This window comes from Sphaerodactylus townsendi, unplaced genomic scaffold (assembly GCF_021028975.2).
Source record: "Sphaerodactylus townsendi isolate TG3544 unplaced genomic scaffold, MPM_Stown_v2.3 scaffold_19, whole genome shotgun sequence".
Classification (NCBI taxonomy): Eukaryota; Metazoa; Chordata; class Lepidosauria; order Squamata; family Sphaerodactylidae; genus Sphaerodactylus; species Sphaerodactylus townsendi.
The window spans coordinates 1,881,536-1,895,658 of NW_025950352.1; positions in this window are offsets into that span (position 1 = coordinate 1,881,536).

A 14,123-nucleotide genomic window follows, 5' to 3' on the forward strand; every position below is an offset into this window, starting at 1 on the left:
CACAAAAAGAAACCCTGAAACAATAAACTCCAACATTTACAACATAGCAAAAATAAACAACTACCTTCCCAGTAGTTCCCAACAATATTGCAGTTTACCTTAACAAGGTGTTCAGGGCTTATAGAAATCAAGGTCCGAGTCTGGTAGCCTCGTCTCCTCCAACTACATGAGGTCTGCTGCCTCGTGCTGCTCTGAGTCTCCACCCCTTCTGGGGCAACCCATTCTGAGCATGGGGGTTACACAGTCATTTTGTCCCGCATCACCTTCTATCCCAGTGGTTCTCAACCTTCCTAATGCCGCAACCCTTTAATACAGTTCCTCATGTTGTGGTGACCCCCAACCCTAACATTTATCCATTTTACAGATGGAGAACACTGATGCAGAGAGTCTTAGGCGACCACCGTGAAAGGGTCGTTCGACCCCCAAAGGGGTTTCAACCCACAGGTTGAGAACCGATGTTCTATCCCTTCATCATCAGAACTTGGATGTCTTGGTACTTGATCTAGAACCCAAAATGAATGGGGAATGAGTGCCCTTGCGCATACGCTGCTCCCAATCACTTTTGTGAGGACTGAGAGCTCTTCCTGGCGGATTGTGCCCTGTTCAGACCGCCTGTGTCTTGACAGTCCTTCTGAATTCACCACCCGGAGCATTGCTTTTCCTCTAGGCATGGCCATTTCTGATTAACTTCCCTCCACCCGAAGCCTCCAGCTTTCATAGCTCAGAGGATCTTTCCAGGACGCTGTGTGTGATCTTTTTGTTTCAATTATCAGCCGAGGGAGAGAAAAATTATGAGTTCTCCTTTATAAATTCCGTAATCTGTTTGCACATCAAACACATGTGGATGTTCTATTTCAGTGGTGGCGAACCTTTTTGAGACCGAGTGCCCAAATTGCAACCCAAAACCCACTTACTTATTGCCAACGCGGCAATTTAACCTGAATACTGAGGTTTTAGTTTAGAAAAAATGGTTGGCTCTGAGGCATGCGTTACTTGGGAGTAAGTTTGGTGGTAGTTGGTGGCTTTGCTTTGAAGCAACCGTACAACTCTTCCAACGGGTGAATCACGACCCTAGGAGGGTTTACTCAGAAGCAAGCCCCATTGCCAGCAACCGAGCTTTCTCTCAGGTAAAGGATCACGCTTTAGTTCTTCACATGAAAATCAGTGGGGTTTAACAGCTTAACAGGGTTACCTACACTGCTTCCCCAAAACTAGGTCTTAGGTTTAATGCTAATAATCAAGCCCAGCGGCCCTGGCCAGCCTAGATGGGGGGGGGGGATTTCCCTCCACATGACGAACTCTGTTTACACGTGCCCACAGAGAGGGCTCTGAGTGCCACCTCTGGCACTCGTGCTATAGGTTCGCCACCACTGTTCTATTTCCTTCCTTTCCTGTTTGATCTCTTTGTTTCCAGGAGAGGAGTGAAAGGGGATTCACTTTTGGTGTGGTCCCACCTGAAACGGGCTCACCTAGTGCTTGGGGGGCGGGTAGAGAGTGAACGTGCTCTCACCAAGCATCTTATTTGTGTTGTTTATTTACATTACTTAGATGCCTTTTTTACCTGGACTTTTTACCTGCCACTTCTTATAGGTGTTATGTTTAAAAGAGTGAGGGTTTTTTTGATGGAAAATAACTCCCTTAAAGTCTTTAGCTATGGTAGTTCATTAGAGCCTTCGTGTTCAGTGGCAGTGTACCTTAGAGTACCAACTGCTGGAGTCTAAGCAACAGGAGAGGCTGTTCCCTGTTTTAGGGTTTCCCAGAAGCATCTGCTTGGCTTCTACGTGAAACAGGATGGTGGATCTTTGGTGTGATGGAATACAGCTGCTGCTGCTGCTGCTGCTGTTGTTGTTATTTATTAAATTTAGTATACCGCCCTATCCCCGAAGGGCTCAGGGCGGTGTACAGATAAAACATCAGCTAAAAACATACATATAATTAAAACAACAGCCATATCTTAAAGCATCGCCCGCGCCCTTACGAAACCCTCCTAATGCGAAATAATGGGTCCTGTTGGTATTAGGGCCCATGGGGGTAAAGAGGAGGGGGCAGGGGCACCCTCAGCGGCCGGTCTCTCCAAAGGCCCGGTGGAACAACTCAGTCTTACAGGCCCTGCGGAAATCCCCAAGGTCCCGCAGGGCCCGGACAGCTGGCGGGAGAGTGTTCCACCAGGACGGGGCCAGAGAAGTGAAGGCTCTGGCTCGAGTGGAGGCCAGCCGCATCATTGAGGGGCCGGGGACCTCCAGTAAATTGGCCTCTGCTGAGCGCAGAGGTCGAGTTGATTGCACAAGAGTATCCCTCCTTGGCACATGCAGAATAACACACTTTCAATCCACTATTGCTATTCCGCACAGCAAAATTCAGCTGCAAAGAGCATTCAGAGTGGATTGAAAGTACGTCATTCTGCATGTGTAGAAGGGACCCTTGGTTCTGTTAAGGGGGTGTGGAGATGTCTTGGAGATCTCCCTCCCAAACCCTGCTTAGTTTCAGCCTGGTTGCTGAGGCAGGTGCCTTCCATTGGAGGGGCCGTGCCCTTGTTGTAGATCACCTCCTTGGCACGCAGAAGGTCCCAGGTACACTATCTGGCATCTCCAGTTGACAGGAGCAGGACGTAGGTCAGTGATGGCGAACCTTTTCGAGACCGAGTGCCCAAACTGCAACCCAAAACCCACTTATTTATCGCAAAGTGCCAACATGGCAATTTAACCTGAATACTGAGGTTTTCGTTTAGAAAAAATGGCTGGCTCTGAGGCGTGCGTTACTCGGGAGTAAGCTTGGTGGTAGTCGGTGGCTTTGCTTTAAAGCAACCGTGCAACTCTTCCAACGGCTGAATCACAACTCTAGGAGGGTTTACTCAGAAGCAAACCCCATTGCCAGCAACCGAGCTTATTCCCAGGTAACACCAGGGCAGACCCGCTTTAGCACTGGGAACTGTGCGGGTAACCCGCACGAACCGGGATATTTCATTTGCCCATCCCGGGATATTTGGCCTGTGCAGAAATGGCCATATTGGGAAATCTTATTGAGAATATTATGGATAGGACTGCCAGCTCTGGGGTGGGAAATATCTGGAGATTTTTGGGGGGTGGAGCCTCAGGAGGGTGGGGATTGCGCTTTAGTTCTTCGCAGGATAATTAGTGGGGTTTAACAGTGCTTAACAGGGTTACCTACACTGCTTCCCCAAAACTCGATCTTAGGTTTAATGCTAATAATTGAGCCCAGCGGCCCAGGCCTACATGTGGGGGGACGGGACACTCTGTTTGCGCGTGCCCATAGTGCCACCTCTGGCACCTGTGCCATAGGTTCGCCACCACTGACGTAGGTGATGGCAGAGACCCTTCTCCCCCTGAGTCCTTGGAGAAGCCCTGCCAATCTGAGTAGAGAGGAATGTGTTTCTGCTTTCCTTCCAAAACAGAAGGCGTAAGGAAAGATGCAGTGATAACCTTTAGGCACGCGAGTTGGCCACTTTTCCACTGAGTGACACCTGCAGACCGAGGTGACGGCGGCCACGTCTGCCTCTAGCTGGCAGAGAGGGACTCCCGGACGGAGCTGGTCGCTGCCAGGTCTGGCCAGTTCTCCTCACCCGCCGCTAATCTGCTGTCCTGCAAAAGCCGCTGTCTGCACTTTGCATCCTGCTCAGCCGCCAGCTCAGCACGGCCTTATCAAGAGGACAAGGGCCAAGGACTGTCATGGGCGCAGGCCTGGTGGCCTAATGGTTGGAGCAGCGCCTCCTGGAGCTCCGGACTGTGTTTGAGCCCCAGCTGGGTCAATTGTGTCTTATCAGAGGCTGATAAGAGAGGAGGAGTTGTTCATACCCAGCTTTCCTTGACAGGTCTCAGGCATCTTTGCTCTGGGCTCAGTACAACCAGCAGTGGCGTAGGAGGTGAAGAGCTCGTCTATCTAATCTGGAGGAACCGGGCTTGATTCCCCGCTCCGCCGCCTGAGCTGTGGAGGCTTCTCTGGGGAATTCAGATTACCCTGTACACTCCCACACACGCCAGCTGGGTGACCTTGGGCTAGTCACAGCTTCTCGGAGCTCTCTCAGCCCCACCCACCTCACAGGGTGTTTGTTGTGAGGGGGGAAGGGCAAGGAGATTGCAAGCCCCTTTGAGTCTCCTACAGGAGAGAAGGGGGGATACAAATCCAAACTCTTCTTCTTCTTCAAACTCTAATATGCACGCGCACGCACGCGCACACACACACACACACACTTCCACACATACAGTCTTATTGGGTGTGGGGAAAAATGCCTGTTTTCATAGAATTGTAGAGTTGGATGAGACCCCGAGGGTCATCCAGTCCAACCCCCTGCCCTGCAGGAACCCACGATCAAAGCACTCCTGACATATATTCATCCAGCCTCTGTTTAAAAACCTCCAAAGAAGGAGACTCCACCACACTCCGAGGTAGTGTATTCCACTGTCGAACAGCCCTGACAGCCAGGAAGTTTTTCCTGATGTTTATTAGGTGGAATCTCTTTTCCTTCCCCTCGAACCCATGACTCCTGGTGCTGGTCTCTGGAGCAACAGAAAACAAGCTTGCTCCCTCACCGACATGACATCCCTTCCAATATCTAAACATGGCTCTGGTATGCAGCTTGCTCCTCGATGAGGGATACCTTCTTGTGCTGATTCCTGCCCCCAGTTCTGCTGTCTACGGTCCTTGCCTTGCCTCCCCGGATGCCTTGTCATTCGGTCACAGGGCTCTGATGTCCCGTGACTTCCTGACTTGCGCTCGCCATTCTGTGGTCCCATGGAGGGGAAGAAGAAGAAGAAGAAGAAGAGTTTGGGTTTATATCCCCCCTTTCTCTCCTGCAGGAGACTCAAAGGGGCTGACAATCTCCTTGCCCTCCCCCCAACAAACACCCTGTGAGGTGGGTGGGGCTGAGAGAGCTCCGAGAAGCTGTGACTAGCCCAAGGTCACCCAGCTGGCGTGTGTGGGAGTGCACAGGCTAATCTGAATTCCCCAGATAAGCCTCCACAGCTCAGGCGACAGAGCTGGGAATCAAACCCGGTTCCTCCAGTTTAGATACACGAGCTCTTAACCTCCTACGCCACTGCTGCTCCTTGGTCTCGGGAAAGGTTGAAAAGGTGTCTCTGGCAAGCGGCCTGGGGGAGCCCTTCAGAAGGCAGAAAGGTGAGGTGCAAATTCTGTAAATAAACTAATATATATAAAAATAAATAATTGGAAGCTTGGAAAATGGCCCAGAGCATAACTCCACAGGGCGGCTACATTGGAAGCAGCGGAAAGGCCCATTGGCCTCTGAGCCAGGTGCAGAAACCTTGGGAGGGGAAGAGAAAAATGCCAGGTATGTGCCAAGTTCCCCACCCTGATCTTTCACACCTTTTGAGAGAAGTGTCAGGCCCTGTGAGTTTCCTATTGGTTACACATTTCTACGTCATAGAATAGCTTCTTTTGTCTCCACTTGAACAATTAGTATCATTTTATCCACTTCCTCCTCACTCAGTTGGTGCTGGTGTTGATTTCACCCCGTGAAGAGATGGAATCTGGCTAGTTTACATATTTGAAGGGATGTCATGTTGGTGAGGGAGCAACTGCTCCAGGGACCAGGACCGGGAGTCACGGGTTCAAGGTGAAGGGAAAGAGATTCCACCTCAACATCAGGAAAAATTTCCTGACTGTCAGGGCCGTTGCATTACTAAGGAGTGTGGTAGAGTCTTCTCCTTTGGAGGTTTTTAAACAGAGGCCGGATGAACAGATGTCAGGAGTGCTTTGATTGTGTGTTCCTGCATGGCTGGGGGTTGGACTGGATGGCCCTTGGGGTCTCTTCCAACTCTATGATTCTATGATTCTAGTCATTTCCTGTCTGTGCATAAAAACCCTGGAGTTCCTTGGTGGTCTCCCATCCAAGTAACAACCATGGCTGACCCTACTTAGCTTCTGAGATCTGATGAGGTCAGGCTAGCCTAGGCCGTTCGGTCAGAGATGGAATAGAGATGACAGAACAAAGAGATGCAAAAATGTTGTTTATTTATTTATGTATGACCTCTGTCCCCACTGAGGCTTACGTCATTCTTTTCTCCTCCGTTTTTCCTCACAATAACCCTATGAGGTAGTTTAGAATGAGACTTTGTGAATGGTCCAAGGTCATAAGAACATAAGAACTAGCCTGCTGGATCAGACCAGAGTCCATCTAGTCCAGCTCTCTGCTACTCGCAGTGGCCCACCAGGTGCCTTTGGGAGCTCACGTGCAGGACGTGAAAGCAATGGCCTTCTGCTGCTGCTGCTCCTGAGCACCTGGTCTGCTAAGGCATTTGCAATCTCAGATCAAGGAGGATCGAGATTGGTAGCCATAGATCGACTTCTCCTCCATCAATCTGTCCAAGCCCCTTTTAAAGCTATCCAGGTTAGTGGCCCTCACCACCTCCTGTGGCAGCAGATTCCAAACACCAATCACACGTTGCGTGAAGAAGTGTTTCCTTCTTTTATTAATCCTAATTCTTCCCCCCAGCATTTTCAATGGATGCCCCCTGGTTCTAGTATTGTGAGAAAGAGAGAAAAATTTCTCTCTGTCCACATTTTCTACCCATGCATAATTTTATAGACTTCAATCCTATCCCCCCTCAGACGTCTCCTCTCCAAACTAAAGAATCCCAAACGCTGCAGCCTCTCCTCAAAAGGAAGGAGCTCCAGTCCCTCAATCATCCTCGTTGCCCTTCTCTGCACTTTTTCTATCTCTTCGATATCCTTTTTGAGATGTGGCGACCAGAACTGGACACAGTACTCCAAGTGTGGTTGCACCACGGCTTTATATAAGGGCATGACAGTCCTTGCAGTTTTATCATCAACTCCTTTCCTAATTATCCCCAGCATAGAGTTTGCCTTTTTCAGGTTCTGTGGCGGAGTGGGGATTCGAACTTGGGTCTCCCAGATTCTAGTTGCCTCTCTTAACCACTACACCACACTGGCTCTCAGTATGGAAAATATTGAAGGTGACCAGTTTTAGTGTCATGTCTGCAAGCTTTGGGGCATCATATCGTTCCTCAGCAGAGATCATAATTCTGCTTTGTCTCTCTTTCCAGTGCATCAGTGCTGCAGACGTATTTGCACTCGCAGGGAAGAAGCCGTCTGCCGGCAACGCCAATCTGACCTCCTCGGAGCTGCTTCCGTTCTCTTCCGGCCTGGTATTCTACTTCAGGGACCCTGCGGAGGCCTGCCAGGAAGCGGCAGACGGCCATTGGGTTATGGCCGTCCAGGCATTCCAGACCAGCTTCTTAGATGGAGGACTCACACGAGAGAAAGCAGCCGAACTGATGGGAACCATCCAGAAAAATGTTGTGAGACGGGAGGTAGGAATAACAGCAGCCTGCGTTAGCAAACATATAAACAGATGCCAGCAGTAGTCCGTCTAGTCCAGAGGTGTCCAACTCTGGCGCTTCAGATGTTCATGGACTACAATTCCCATCAGCCCCTGCTGATGTAGTCCATGAACATCTGACACGCCAGAGTTGGACACCGCTGGTCCAGTCCAGTATCCAGATTCTCACAGTGGCCAACTAGTTTCCCCATTAAAGCCTGAAAGCAAGGCATGGAGGTCAAATCCTGCCCTCATTTGTGCTACCCCCCACCCCAGTTATTGCCTCTGAATATGGAGGTTCTATTTGGTCATTGTCTCCAGCATTGTCAGCAGCAGTGGCGTAGGAGGTTAAGAGCTCATGTATCTAATCTGGAGGAGCCGGGTTTGATTCCCAGCTCTGCCTCCTGAGCTGTGGAGGCTTCTCTGGGGAATTCAGATTAGCCTGTGCACTCTCACACATGCCAGCTGGGTGACCTTGGGCTAGTCACAGCTTCTCAGAGCTCTCTCAGCCCCACCTACCTCACAAGGTGTTTGTTGTGAGGGGGGAAGGGCAAGGAGATTGTAAGCCCCTTTGAGTCTCCTGCAGGAGAGAAAGGGGGGATATATATCTCAATCTTCTTCTTCTTCTTCTTCTTCTTCTTCTTCTTCTTCTTCTTCTTCTTCTTCTTCTTCTTCTTCTTCTTCTTCTTCTTCTTCTTCTTCTTCTTCTTCTTCTTCTTCTTCTTCTTCTTCTTCTTCTTCTTCCATGAATTTGCTTACATAAGAACAAGCCAGCTGGATCAGACCAAAGTCCATCTAGTCCAGCTCTCTGCTACTCGCAGTGGCCCACCAGGTGCCTTTGGGAGCTCACATGTAGGATGTGAACGCAATGGCCTTCCCTTTGAAAGCTGACTAAATTGGTGGCCACTGCTAATGCTACTGGCCCCTGGCCCCACCCCTGTTGTGGGAACATAACAAGCTTGTGTGTCCTGCCAGAGGATAGTCTATCAATGTATTAATTTGGCTGATAGGGAAATTCCTTGGCTCAGCATCTGCAGTACAAAGTTTTTGTAGGGCTCGGGGGTAAGTCATACAAATCAAGGCAAGAAATATTGAAAAAAATTGAAATTAAAGGTCTATAGATTTTTTAAAACTATATTTGCATAGGTGGCCAGGAAACAGGGATGGGGCCAGTGGTGGGATCCAAAAATTTTAGTAACAGGTTCCCTCATTAGCCCCCCCTCAGCAAAGGGGGCAGAGGCAAACTAGGCAAACCTGAGCCCTGGGCAAAACCTGAGTTGGATGCCCCCCCCCCAATGGGCAGCCACCCCACCACGACCCCCCAAATTTTTTTTGCACCAGGTCATTTCTAAATCATCATCACATTATAGAAAATGCCCCAACTCACAAATCTGAACACAGCAATGGTGAAACACACAGGTTCTTTGATAGAGACAGGTGAGATAAAAGGTACGAAAGGCTGAGAATCAATGAATTGCGGTACCTGGAAGGGATTAACCCAGTTCAGGGAGTTACATTATTAGTCACACCGTTAAGCTATATGGAGCCTTTCTAACGCTCAGGGCAAGGCAGGGATGTGCTCTCTCGGGAGGCGAAAGGGAGGACGGGAAAAGTGCGGACTCCAATTAGTAACCCCTCCCGGCACACACAATTGTAAATAATACTCAGTAACCCTCGGGAACTGGCGAGAACCTGCTGGATCCCACCTCTGGATGGGGCCAAATGCTGGAAATGTGGTTCCAATGGGGCCGTGACCTTTCTTTATGTTTGTGATTCCAGTGCCCTTTATGTATGATACACAGGTGTTCTACAGGTGAAGCTTTTCCTGCCATAGATGGGGAAAGTTTCACCTGTTGAATTTCTGCTTAGCCAGCAGCTGTTAAGGGGTTGGGAGTCCAGAAAAGGGGAGAGATCTTGGCATCTCCAGACAACCATTCAAGGTTACTAATTCTGAGTTGGAAAATTCCTATATAGTCTGGTTGTAATTCCAGGAGATCTCTGGGCCCTACCTGGAGGATGGCAACCCGGTGCTGTTGCCTGGCTCCAGACTGCATGACAAATACCTGGGCGTGGCTGCAAATGTGCTTATAAATTAGGTGCGTTTGATCTTGACCACAGTTTACCTTAAGTGGTTGTTTGTGTTGAAATGAGCAGGTTCAGACACCCTGAGAGACACACTGAAGCGAAGTCTCCACCACAGAAGGCTAATGGGGCAGAAGGGAATGCCAAAGCAACCCTAGTTGAGTCAGGTGCAGTGCCGCCACACCTGGGGCTGGGCTCAGCGGTCAGCCGTCGAGAGCAGCTGTGCTCCGGGGCCTTTCCCAGTTGTTTAAAGGGCTAGTCTGCCTCAGAGGTTGCTCTCATTTCTGGAAGCTACATTGGCAAGATTCTCCTTTCTGTGTGTAAAATCGAAGAATGAGAACAGTTTGTAGTTATATCCCCCACCCTTTCTGTCCTGTGAGGAGATTCAAAGGGGCTTACAATCTCCTTTCCCTTCCCCCCCGCCCACAACAAACACCCTGTGAGATAGGCAGGGTTGAGAGAGCTCAGAAGAACTGTGACTGGCCCAGGGTCACCCAGCTGGCATGTGTTGGAGTGCACAAGCTAATCTAGTTTACCAGATAAACCTCCACAGCTCAAGTGGCAGAACAGGGAATCAAACCCGCAGATTAGAGTGCACCTGCTCTTAACCATACTGGCTCTCTCAGGATCTAGCTCCAGAACCTTGCTGTCACTTTTCACGGCTGCAAACAGCACCTTATATTCTGGAGGGGTGGGGGGAGTCTAAGCACGTTGTCAAGATCTCGAGAGCCGGGTTTGATTCCCTGCTCTGCCGCCTGAGCTGTGGAGGCTTATCTGGGGGATTCAGATTAGCCTGTGCCCTCCCACACACGCCAGCTGGGTGACCTTGGGCTAGTCACAGCTTCTCAGAGCTCTCTCAGCCCCACCCACCTCCCAGGGTGTTTGTTGTGAGGGGGGAAGGGCAAGGAGATTGTAAGCCCCTTTGAGTCTCCTGCAGGAGAGAAAGGGGGGATATAAATCCAAACTCCTCCTCCACCTCCTCCTCCTCCTCCTCCTCCTCCTTCTTCTTCCTCTTCTTCCTCCTCCTCCTCCGTCTTAAGCTATAACAAAATGTGTCCTGTGGCAAAATACCAGCTGCTTGACCTGCCCTCTTCCTCTTCCCAGTCCTGTGCAGAAGTGGACCAGATCCTTGCAAACAGCACGGCCATCTCCAGCCAAGTAGCGAATGGCCCAGCAGAGCGAGTCTTAATAGCCGTGGCCCTTCACGTGCTGAAGGGTGGCTGCTTCCACGCTCTTCCTTCAGAGAAGTACTTCCTGGACTACATCTATTGGCGCTACGGCAATGAGACTCAGAACCTGACGCTGGCAGGTAAGTCCGTTGCAGCCGCGTTGGGGTCCTGTTGATGGTTGTGACACGGGAGGCGGAGGAGGACAGCGGCTATCAGACCGATTGGTGGGGGTCCAACGTTGAGTCTGTCTACATGCACACACCCGCACACACACACACACAGAGGCGTTCCTCCCATTGGGCAAAGTGGGCAGCTGCCCAGGGCGCCGCCTTGTGGTGGGCGACAACATTGCAGGTTCGTTTGTGGAGGATTTTGTATTTTCAGTGTTTTTTCCGTTTTTGGCCTGCAGGGGGTGCAGATTTTAGGCTAGATTCCTCGAAGCACCAAAATTTCAGGGATTTTTTGGGAGACTCGCCTGATGGTATGACCCGGGTTTGGTGAGGTTTGGTTTAGGGAGTCCAAAGTTATGGACTCCCAAAGGGAGTGCCCCCATCCCCCATTGTTTCCAATGGGAACTAATAGGACAGTGATGGCGAATCTATGGCACGGGTGCCAGACGTGGCACTCAGAGCCCTTTCTGTGGGCACGCATGCACAGAGTTCATCATGTGGGGGTGGGATGGAAAATCACCCCCCACACACACATATATTTAGGCTAGCCTGGGCACGATTCTTTACCTGGGAGTAAGCTCGGTTGCTGGTAATGGGGCTTGCTTCTGAGTAAACCCTCCTAGGATCGTGATTCACCCATTCGAAGCGTTGCATGGTTGCTTCACCAAGCTTACTCCTGAGTAATGTGCACCTTGGAGCCAACCGTTTTTTCTGAACTAAAACCTCAGTATTTAGGTTAAATTAGCATATTGGCCCTTTGTGATAAATAAGTGGGTTTTGGGTTGCAATTTGGGCACTCGGTCTTGAAAAGGTTCGCCATCACTGTAATAGGAGATGGGGGCTACACCTTTGAGGGTCCATAACTTTGAACCCCCTGAATCAAACTTCACCAAACCTGGGTGGTATCATCATCAGGGTCTCACGAAGATACTCTGAAATTTTGGTGCTGCTATCTTAATAATTGTCACCCATGGGGGTAATCAAACTCAAGTTTTGCCCAGGGCTCCAGTTTGCTTAGGTACGCCTCTGCGCGCGCACACACACGCACACACACACACACACAAAGGTGGCAAAAAGGGAAGAAACAGGAAGTAGCAGGTGGGCAAAAAAGTGAATCGGGTTAGCTCAGCAGGGGACGCCTCGCAGTAGGAGGCTTCTCTTTTGAAGGGAAACTGCAGGAAAACCCCACTGTGAAGGAGAGAGCCAACCCGAAAGCCAATCGGCCATGCTGGCAGGGGCTGATGGGAATTGCAGACATAAGAACATAAGAACTAGCCTGCTGGATCAGACCAGAGTCCATCTAGTCCAGCTCTCTGCTACTCGCAGTGGCCCACCAGGTGCCTTTGGGAGCTCACGTGCAGGAGGTGAAAGCAATGGCCTGCTGCTGCTGCTGCTGCTCCCGAGCACCTGGTCTGCTGAGGCATTTGCGATCTCAGATCAAGGAGGATCAAGATTGGGAGCCATAGATCGACTTCTTCTCCATAAATCTGTCCAAGCCCTTTTTAAAGCTATCTATCCAGGTGAGTGGCCATCACCACCTCCTGTGGCAGCATATTCCAAACACCAATCGCACGTTGCGTGAAGAAGTGTTTCCTTTGATTAGTCCTAACTCGTCCCCCCAGCATTTTCAATGGATGCCCCTGGTTCTAGTATTGTGAGAAAGAGAGAAAAATGTCTCTCTGTCAACATTTTCTACCCCATGGATAATTTTATAGACTCCAATCATATCCCCCCTCAGACGTCTCCTCTCCAAACTAAAGAGCCCCAAACGCTGCAGCCTCTCCTCATAAGGAAGGTGCTCCAGTCCCTCAATCATCCTCGTTGCCAGTCAACGAACATCTGGAGCGCCATTTGTTTCCCACGTGCTAAGCAGGAATCTACATCAGGAAAATGGTTACTGGGAAGCCCTCCCCAAGTCACGGAACCGTAGTCTGCTGCAGCTGCTTTTAATTGTTTTTTTAAAAAATAAATAAATTATGAGGAGTTTTTCTCAGACAAAAACAAACACACACAAGCAGCCCGAGAAAGACCGCAGGTGAGCTGATTATATCCCTCCTGCTGTCTGGTCTAGCTTGGGAGCCACGGCCTCATCCTGTGGTAGGGCACTCCCTGCCCTCCTCTTGCCTCTCTGGGTGTGTGGTGCAGCCACCGAATCTGACACAGCAAAGGCAGAAGGATCGTGGCCGGCTCATTAACTGCAGGCATTGAATGACTGAGAAAAGGGTGCGCGTATGCATGAAGTTGCCAAAAAATGAACAACGTGATAGCTTATTGGCTGCTTTGAGATTTCCGGGCCGTACAACAGATGGTCAAGAGCGTTTTCTCCTGATTGCCAGCTTGCTTGCATCTGTGGAGCTGAGAGAAGCTTCAGAGGGTCTGAATGGTGAATTCAGATCCTCTGAAGATTCCAGCCACAGATGCGGGCGAAATGTCAGGAGAGAACGCTGCTAGAACACGGCCGTACGGCCCGGAAACCACACAGCACCCCAGTGATTCTGGCTGTGAAAGCCTTCGACAATACATTAAACGTATACCTTCCTCAGGAGGATTTGGCACTTTTAATTGAGAATAAACGGGGTCTAAAAGTAGACTTGATAGAGGTCCATGAAACTGCAAATAGCATGGGGAAAAATGGAAGAGATGTTTTTTTTCTCTCTCTCACACACACAATACTAGCACATGCAAACGCCCAGTAGAATTGATTATGTCTTCCTGCATTGTAGGGGATTGGACTTGATGCCCTTGGGGTCTTTCCCAACTCTATGATTCTGTGATGGACAGGTGACTCAGGAAAAGACAAAAGGAAGTACTCCTTCACATGGTGTGCTTCACATAGTTTGCTATGGAACTCACTGCCACCAGATGCAGGGAAGGCCTGTAGCTTAGATGAATTTAACAGAGGGTTCATAGAGACACAATAATCTATCGGAGGTTGTGAGCAAAGATGGCTACCTAGAACAGTGACAGCGAACCTTTTTGAGACCGAGTGCCCAAATTGCAACCCCAAACCCGCTTGTTTATCGCAAAGTGCCAACATGGCAATTTAACCTGAATACTGAGGTTTTAGTCTAGAAAAAACAGTTGCCTCCGAGGCCTGCGTTACTCAGGAGTAAGCTTGGTGGTAGTCAGTGGCTTGGCTTTGAAGCAACCGTGCAACTCTTCGAACGGGTGAATCACGACCCTAGGAGGGTTTACTCAGAAGCAAGCCCCATTGCCAGCAACCGAGCTTATTCCCAGGTAAAGGATCACGCTTTAGTTCTTCACATGAAAATCAGTGGGGCATAACAGCGCTTAACAGGGTTACCTACACTGCTTCCCCAAAACTAGGTCTTAGGTTTAATGCTAATAATCGAGCCCAGCGGCCCAGGCCAGCCTAGATGTGGGGGG